Source organism: Aegilops tauschii, chromosome 5, assembly GCF_002575655.3.
Source record: "Aegilops tauschii subsp. strangulata cultivar AL8/78 chromosome 5, Aet v6.0, whole genome shotgun sequence".
NCBI classification, from domain to species: Eukaryota; Viridiplantae; Streptophyta; class Magnoliopsida; order Poales; family Poaceae; genus Aegilops; species Aegilops tauschii.
Window position 1 is genome coordinate 245418874 of NC_053039.3, and position 7858 is coordinate 245426731.

Below are 7858 nucleotides of genomic sequence, written 5' to 3' on the forward strand. Positions count from 1 at the left end.
ACCAAGCCTGGTTTAAACAAGAAGGCTCCTGCAAAAAGAGTGCCCATGTCTAAGGCCAGAGCCTCCACTCTTGAAACTTCCAAATCAACTAGTGGAGAGGCTGCTGGTAAGGGCAAGAAGAGAAAGGAAAGGGTCAAGAAGACCATGGCCAGAGTTATTGGAAAACCCTCCATGATGATTCAGTCTGATGAGGAAGAAGAGGATGTTGCACCAGCACCCAAAGCACAAAAGCAGATGGGGGATGCCATCAAGTCTGGGGCTGCTTCATCTAAGCCCAAGACTGCCCCAAAGCTTTTGCTCTAGCCCCCAAGACTGCGCCAAAGAGGAGCTCAAGAAACATACCAGCTACTGAGAAGAACAAGGCTCCAGTGCCTGAGATTGAAGAATAAGAAGATGTTGAAGCCCAAGTGCTTAGGAAGCTAAAGCCCAAGATCCTTGACCATGATGACAATCATCAAGTGGCAAAAAATATGAAAGTTAGAAAAGATGCATGACTTAGATTGTGGAGAGAATCAGATCCATATGCTGTGAGGAGAAGGACTGCTGTGGAGTATAGGTTTCACACCAAGGAGCAGCAGGACTTGTATGAGACTATTCTGTTGGACAAGAAACCCACAGTGTGTGACATGAAGTGGGTAGATTGGAAGTACATCGACAACAATGAAGACCACTTCCCAGGAGTGCATGAAAGTTTCAGACTATGTGGAGTAGATACTTTTGTGGGTCAGAAACTCACCAAGTGGAATGATGAGTGATGACCCACAAGTATAGGGGATCTATCGTAGTCCTTTCGATAAGTAAGAGTGTCGAACCAAACAAGGAGCAAAAGGAAATGACAAGCAGTTTTCAGTAAGGTATTCTCTACAAGCACTGAAATTATCAATAACAGATAGTTTTGTGATAAGGTAATTTGTAACGAGTAACAAGTAACAAAAGTAAACAAGGTGCAGCTGTAACACCCCAAATTTTCAATTTGGAATGTTATACATTAGATCATCATTGCATAGCATATTTTATTGCATTTTGGCAAATCCTCGAAAATCCTAAGCAACTCAAGGACCCTCGGAGAGAGTTGGGGATTTTTCCCGGTTTTCATATTTGATTTTTATCAAATAATAAAACGAGGATTTTTGGTTTTAATTATTTTTCTCTCCGAAAAATATTTCATATTAAAATAAATGAGAGGAGAAAATATGACTTCTCCAAAAATAATTGAAATATTGGAGGAAAAATATTAAAATCAAATATTTGATTTTATTCGGATTTTATTTGCAATTTTAACTGCATTAGAAAAATTGCACGTTTTCAAAACTGCAGTTTTGGGCCAAAAAATGTTCATCTCCTTCTAATTATTTTAATTAGACGGTGAAAATTAGTTTTGGCATTTTTGGATTTTTATTTATTTTTCTATGATTTTTTTATGTTCGGTGAAATTATTAAAAAAACGCCCGAGCGCGCCGACTGGGCCGAAGCCCAGCCGACGGCCCAGCTGCCCCGCCCGAGCCGTCTCCCTCCTGAAGACCGCCGCCGCCCGAGTCCCGGTCGGGGACGACGCCGCCGCCGCCTTGCCCCCTCCCCCACGGCACCCCCTCCCCTCCTTAAATACCCCCCGACCCCGCCGCCTCTCCCCACCTCACCCCGACCCGCCCCGCCGCCAGAAGCCGCCGCCGGAGCCGCCCGAGCCCCGCCGCCCCTCGCCGCACCCCCCGAGCCCCGCCGGAGTTGCCCCGACGAGGTAGCCGCAGCCGCCGCCGACCGTCCGTTTTTTTTCAAAAACCGCCTCGGTTTATTTTTTTTGAAACCCTAGGTTTATTTTTTTATAGATCGGTTTATTATTTTTCTGGTTTAATTAATTAGTGAATGTTCACCGATATGTTCGTTTTAACGAACGTGTTCGTCGGTTAGTCGTTGTTAACTAACGTCCGTTCATTTAACTGTTCGTCAGTTTTCTTTTTCGTCGGTTTTTCCGCGATTATTCCAGATCGGGATTTCTGATCAGATTTTCGTTCTGGTTTATCTTTTCGCTCGTTTATCGGAATCAGGCGATTCAAGCGCCTAGAGTTTCGTCTCGAAATTCTCTTTCCGTTTAACCTACTCAAACAAGTTTTTGCTACTGTAAAATTTGACCTAGATCCAGATTAGTAAACGAAGCTTGTTTCTTTCGCCGTTTGACTTTCGTTGCTTCGTTCGATTTGTTTCTTTTTGCAAACCGGAGTTCTTAAGTTGAACTTTCTGGTTAGATCTTTTATTTGAGTTTTACCTATGCATTTGATGAGTGCTTATTGTATGCTTGTTTGTTTGCGATAGAGTACCCGGAGTGCGCCGCTTGCTACTTGGAATCTCTAAGTTTCACGGATCATCAGCAAGGCAAGTAACATTTTGATCATACCTCTTTTACTACCCAGTTTTATTGCATTAGACAAATCCTCAAACATTGCATGGTTAGGATCTAATTAAATTGAGGGTATTGGGAAGTAGTTTAGGTAGTACCTATTACCTGTTTTATTATCAAACCCTTGGGAGTTACTTCTACGTTTGCTTATATTGCTATGCTATGCTAGTAGACGTGGATTGGGTTTGAGTGTATCCATGACAGATGTGAGATTGTTAATATATGGTTAAACTTAAGGTGGCAACTAAAACTCACATCTGGGTGGATTGAGGTACCTGGGTATTCCAGGATTGCCTGTTTTTCTAAGGACCGCCACCCAGGTTCAAAGGGATCATGAGATTATTCTTGCTAGAAACTTCCGTGTGCAGCCACAAGCTATTATGGGCTCTAGCATAGTGGATTAAGTTGTGTGAGCTCTTGAAGAGGTAGACTAGCAGATGTAGGGGTTGTAGGTGGTACTGTCTACCCGGAGTAGAGAGTTAACGCTTCTGAAAGACTGTGTCTCGGTCATCCGTTTCTCAAACACCATGAAGTGCGAGAATCCCAACGGAGGAGATCGAGTCTTGTGGGTAAAAGTGCACAAACCTCTGCAGAGTGTACAATCTAATCATGGTTAGCCGTGTCCCCGGTTATGGACATCTTGAGTATCTAGTACTTGGATTATCATGTGAATCTCATCATCATGTTACTTTAATTAATTTCGTTGGGTTAATGATGATACTTAATTGGGATTGAGAATGCTGTCAACCATTCTCAATGTTTAACAACCACCATGATAGTTAAATAAAATTTATTCCTTTGCAGTAGGGAAAAATTGGCTTTTTGCAAAACTGTAACCATAGAGCCTTCTACCAGCCATATATGCATGTAGTATAGCATTATTATGTTCATTACTCTCTATGTGTTACATTGCCAGCATATTCCATGTGCTGACCCATTTCGGGCTGCAACGTTTCATGTTGCAGACTTTTCAGACGACGAGTAAGGTGCCTTAGGTCGTGGTCTTATACTCAGTGATGCCGTTAGAGTTGATGGACTCACTTATCTTCCAAGTCTTCCGCTGTTATCGTATTTAGAATTCCTTAAGCCATATTTATCATACTTATTCTCTTTTGAGATACTCGTTGTAATAAGTGTGTGATTGCTACTCTGTTATAAATCCTCCATTTGTATTGTGCGTGTCAGCATTACTGATCCAGGGATGACACTGGTGCACAACAGCACAGACTGTTTGAGGTCTGGTCGCTACAAAGGTGGTATCAGAGCACACGCTGACTGTAGGACACGACCACTAACCTTAAACCCTAGAACACTACTCTCTTATCATTTCTGACTCCTCTCCACTTTCTACTCTTTTAGGAATGGCGGATGCAAGGAACAAGTTCATGCAACCGGATGAAGAGACACCTTTTGGATGACACTTGAAGGAAGTCACTAAGTACCTGAACATCGGAATACCAAGCTTCACCGGAACCTACAACGCCACACTACCAGAAGATGAGCGCTGGAAGATTCAAGTTCAAGTTCCAGGAAGGACGTTTACGCCAGTCACTGAGCCTATAGAGTTTTCCTTTGATGCACCAACCTGGAGTTTAGGGAAGAGCATGGCAGCCCACATCTCTATGGGACGCATTGGAGAAGTCTATCGCAAGGAGCTTAAGGATACTATTTATCAGATTTGTGGACACCGAGATGAGCAATGGGAGATGATCAGCACCAAGAAGGATGGATCAATTGCAGCTTTCATCCAGGAGCAAAACCAACACATTCGTCGCCAGGAAAACCAGATGTGCGCAGACATGATAGAACTAAAGAAGGCATTGACCAAGATCACGGAGTTGGAGGAAGAACTCAAGGCTACGCATGATGGATATGAGGAGGAGATCGCCACGTTGTTGGAAAAGAATGACGACCTGATAAAGAAGATCGGAGTATTCATGGGAGACCCAGCTCCAGGAGGAGAAGATGACGATTCTACTTGCCCGGATAACTACATCATCATCGACGACACCGACTCAGACCCCAGTGAAGATGACTTTGTTGATGAAGCTGGAGCAGATATCATGGAGTCTTCGACCGATCAAAATTTCTAGTAGACCACCATATCAGTAGTAGTATTTCCCCATGTAAATAGTATAGTCCGAGCACTTTTGTAACGATAGTTAGATCGATTGTATGCCTTGTTTGATTGATTGAGTGATATTGATTGTGTTTGTCTCATGAGCATATGGGTAGTGTTTTCTCTGTAGACCTCATTCTATCCATATCTCATCTTTTCTAAACCTATCAGATGCCTCCGAGACGCGACACCGGATTTGTTTTCCCACCAGAGATCACTCAGTTGATTCAGCAGCAGAATGCCCTGATGCAAGTGTTAGTACAGAACCAAGGCAACAACAACAACAACACCAACCCACCACCACCACCTGTTGATCACTTAGCCCATTTCTTGAGGCTAAATCCGCTGGTGTTTTCCAGCAGCACCGAGCCGATTGTTGTAGATGATTGGCTCCGCAAAGTTGGAAAGGAGTTGACCACTGCAGGATGCACAGATGCGGAGAGAGTGCGTTTTGTCGCACATCAGCTTGATGGACCCGCAACATCATGGTGGGAGAATTACACAGCCACACACCCTATTGACACTGTCACATGGGACCCATTTCAGCAAGCTTTCCGTACTGCCCATGTTTCAGCAGGAGCTATGGCTATGAAGAAGCGTGAGTTTCGCAACCTACGCCAAGGAGGACGCACCGTAGGCCAGTATGTGGAGGACTTTAGTAAGTTAGCACGTTATGCTCCAGATGACGTTGCTACAGATGCAGCCAAGCAGGAGAAGTTTCTGGAAGGACTGAATGATGAGCTGAGCATGCAGCTGATGGTAGCAACCTTCAACAACTACCAGGAGTTGGTAGATAGAGCACTCATGATTGAAGGGAAGCAGCAGCAGATTGAAAACCGTAAGAGGAAGTATGGACAAGGGAAGTACAATTCTGGAGCTCAGCAGAAGCCACGTTTTACCCCGAAATCGGGAGGACAGTTTCAGCATACCCATGGAGGAGGTAGTTCACACAACCATAGTGGACCCAAGAATGGTAATGGGAATGGAGGAAGCAACGGGCAGAACCATAATAACCCATCTACCCCAGCCAAGAGGGATCTAAGTCACGTTACTTGTTTCAAGTGCCAGAAGACTGGACATTATGCAACTGAATGCCCTGAAGCCCAGAATGGAAATGGAAATGGAAGCTCTGGGAAGAAGCCGAACCCTTTCAACAAAGGACATGTGAACCACGTTAGCGTGGAGGAGGTAGAAGCTCAGCCAGATGCAGTAATAGGTAAGTTTTTGGTTAAGTCATTTACTGCACTCGTTCTTTTTGATACTGGTGCATCGCATTCATACATATCAAGGGGATTTGTGGATAAGTATAAACTGCCAACCCAAGCCCTTAGGTCACCCATGTTAGTAACCTTGCCAGGAGCAGAGTATATGGCTAGTTTATGGTGTGATCGGTTACCATTAAGGATTGGTAACTACGTGTTTCCCTCGGACCTAATAGTACTGGAATCGCAAGGATTGGATGTGATATTAGGCATGGGTTGGTTATCAAAGTATGGAGGGAACATTGAGTGCGCCAGTAAGACGATTTTGCTTACCACCCCAGAAGGAAGAAGGATTAAGTATGTATCCCGGCATATGCCGAAGAGGACTCAGGTGAATTCCTTATCAGGAGTTGTACAGGAGGAAGTACCAGTGGTGAAGGATTTCCCTGACGTATTTCCAGAAGAGTTGCCAGGCATGCCACCTGATAGAGACATTGAGTTTCTGATTGAACTTTTGCCAGGCACATGACCAATATCTAAGAGACCGTACAGGATGCCCGCAAAAGATTTGGAGGAAATTAAGAAGCAGATTAAGGAGTTACTGGATAAAGGCTATATTCGCCCAAGTTCGTCACCTTGGGGATCACCCGTACTTCTAGTGGAGAAGAAAGATGGATCATTGAGGATGGTTGTTGATTATCGAGGATTGAACGAAGTGACCATCAAGAACAAGTACCCACTGCCGATGATCAATGATTTGTTTGACCGCTTACAAGGAGCTAAGGTATTTTCCAAGATAGATCTACGATCAGGATACCATCAGTTGAAGATTCGAGAGCAGGATATACCTAAGACGGCTTTTACCACCAGGTATGGGCTATATGAGTATACCGTTATGTCATTCGGTCTGACTAACGCACCTGCCTATTTCATGAACCTGATGAACAAAGTGTTTATGGAGTTTTTGGATAAGTTCATCGTAGTGTTCATTGATGATATTTTGGTCTACTCAAAGAACGAAGAGGAGCATAAGGAGCATTTGTGTTTGGTACTTGAGAAGCTCAGAGAACATCAGTTATACGCCAAGTTCAGCAAATGTGAGTTTTGGCTGAAGGAAGTTGGATTCCTCGGACATGTTATATCCGGAGAAGGAATAGCAGTAGACCCCGCCAAAGTTGACACAGTAACAAGCTCGGAATCACCCACGTCAGTTGGAGAGATCCGGAGTTTTCTCGGACTTGCAGGATACTACCGGAGGTTCATTAAGAATTTCTCGAAGATTGCTAAGCCCATGACAGAGCTGTTAAAGAAGGACACCAAGTTCAACTGGACTGAGGATTGTGAAGCTAGTTTTCAGGAGTTAAAGAAACGTTTGGTTACATCACCAGTGTTGATTCTGCCAGACCAACGCAAGGATTATGAAGTTTATTGCGACGCTTCTCGTTGAGGACTTGGAGCAGTGCTTATGCAGGAAGGAAGAGTTGTTTCATATGCTTCACGGCAACTTAAACCCCATGAGAAGAATTATGCCACGCATGATCTGGAGTTAGCAGCCGTAGTGCATGCGTTGAAGACATGGAGACATTTTCTCATCGGAAATCACTCTGAGGTGTACACGGATCACAAGAGTTTGAAGTACATTTTCACGCAAAAGGAGTTGAATCTCAGGCAAAGGAGATGGTTGGAGCTCATTAAGGATTATGATATGAGATTGCATTATCACCCAGGGAAGGCTAACGTAGTAGCTGATGCGTTGAGCCGCAAGAGCCATGTCAACACCCTCATGACCGGAGAGTTACCGAAATTATTAGCCGAGGATTTTCGCGAGCTATGTTTGGAGATAGTTCCAAGAGGCTATTTAGCAACATTGGAGATTCAGTCTACCCTGATGGAAAAGATCAGAGAAGCTCAGAAGACAGACAAGGAGATTGACGAGATAAAGGAAAGAATGAGCAAAGGAAAAGCCAAAGGATTTCGTGAGGATGAGCTCGATACCTTATGGTTTGAGGACCGCGTTTACGTGCCCAATGATCCGGAGATCAGGAAGTTGATCTTGCAAGAGGCACATGATTCACCGTATTTGATTCACCCAGGAAATACCAAGATGTATTTGGATTTGAAGGATACTTTCTGGTGGATCGGAAT